Here is a 1,154-nt window from a genome sequence, read left to right as displayed (position 1 = left end):
CGTACGCCAAATGGTAGGCCAGTAAAAGCATAACGACAATGATCGATTACCTATAAAACGATAGGTCGCGATTTCCGCCGCGCTCGATTTCGCGAGATCAAGGTCGGGTCCAAGGAAGTCTTCGGGAAGATTGGGAAAGAGAGAGTCGTGGCTACTCCCGAATTTGCACGAGGAGCCAGCGATCAAATTAATATCTCGCAATTGTCCAATCGGTCGAAAAGATTCGCGGGAAATCCGAATTGAATTCGGCTAGGTCACGTTCCTTAATCTGAGGATCACGGTTTCGCTCACTTTCGTTCGAACCGCAGATAACAGTGGAAGTGTCTTGCTTTGTTCGTGTGTCGTTTTTCAATTTGTAAGCTTTGAAAGTAACGTGGTTAAACTTAATTACTTGTATTTAATTATATTCTCTTCGTTTAGTCCTAGTTGAATTGTGCAAGTCAATATAGTGTGCGTCGTAGGCTAGATTTGTGTGCTTAAAATCGATCTAGGCCAGGTAATTAGTTAATTTGTGCTATGTGTAGAAATATGTGCATTGTGGTAATTGTTTCGAACAGCCGACGGCTATATTTCCTTCCAAGCGCCAGGTCAGCGGAATCCCCCGGACGAAAGACCCCGGCAACCGTCATCTTGTCCGGTGGGAAGCGATTCGTCCTCATATCGCTTTAGTGGGGAGTGTGGTCGTCCATTGCCACCATCGACCAAGCCGCCATTGGAGACACGTGGAAGTCGCCAACCACCATTCCTTGGCCCACGTGGTGGCCCTCAATCGCCAACCGCCAGCGGCGGTAACAGCAGCGCAGGTACAGCAGAAGCAGTAATCATCTGGTGAGTCCGGCCCAATTGTTCTTTGCTTGAAGTGTGGCGTCCGCTGAGCCGTTTCGTTGCTGCATCGTCGTCGCATCGCTATTCTGAAGATACAAACACAATAGCACAGATAGTAGATACGCACACAGATAGATTAGGATAGGTAAAGAGGAGAGAAAGCAAATTGACAAGATACAAGCATGCTTGAATAAATAAAACTTATGGTTAAAATGTAGAATAAACCTTTGTCGTAAACCATCACTGCTGTAATAAATGTTATTCGTAGAATACAGGTTATCCTATTCGTTAAATACATGTTTTTAGTGTTTCTGAAGCAACGGATTCGT

At 45.3% G+C, this 1,154-nt stretch overlaps 1 long non-coding RNA gene across 1 annotated transcript; it reads left to right on the top strand.

Moving 5' to 3' along the window:
- The first annotated feature begins 306 nt into the window (after nucleotides 1-306).
- On the top strand, nucleotides 307-896 carry LOC134205377 (uncharacterized). Its single transcript, XR_009978127.1, has 3 exons — nucleotides 307-355; nucleotides 421-496; nucleotides 558-896. It is a non-coding gene; the product is annotated as an uncharacterized LOC134205377 (long non-coding RNA).
- Nucleotides 897-1,154: the final 258 nt, after the last annotated feature.

Source organism: Armigeres subalbatus, chromosome 1 (assembly GCF_024139115.2).
Source record: "Armigeres subalbatus isolate Guangzhou_Male chromosome 1, GZ_Asu_2, whole genome shotgun sequence".
Taxonomy (NCBI): domain Eukaryota; kingdom Metazoa; phylum Arthropoda; class Insecta; order Diptera; family Culicidae; genus Armigeres; species Armigeres subalbatus.
Note: the sequence above shows the minus strand (reverse complement) of the source record. Positions and strands in the feature narration are given on the sequence as shown.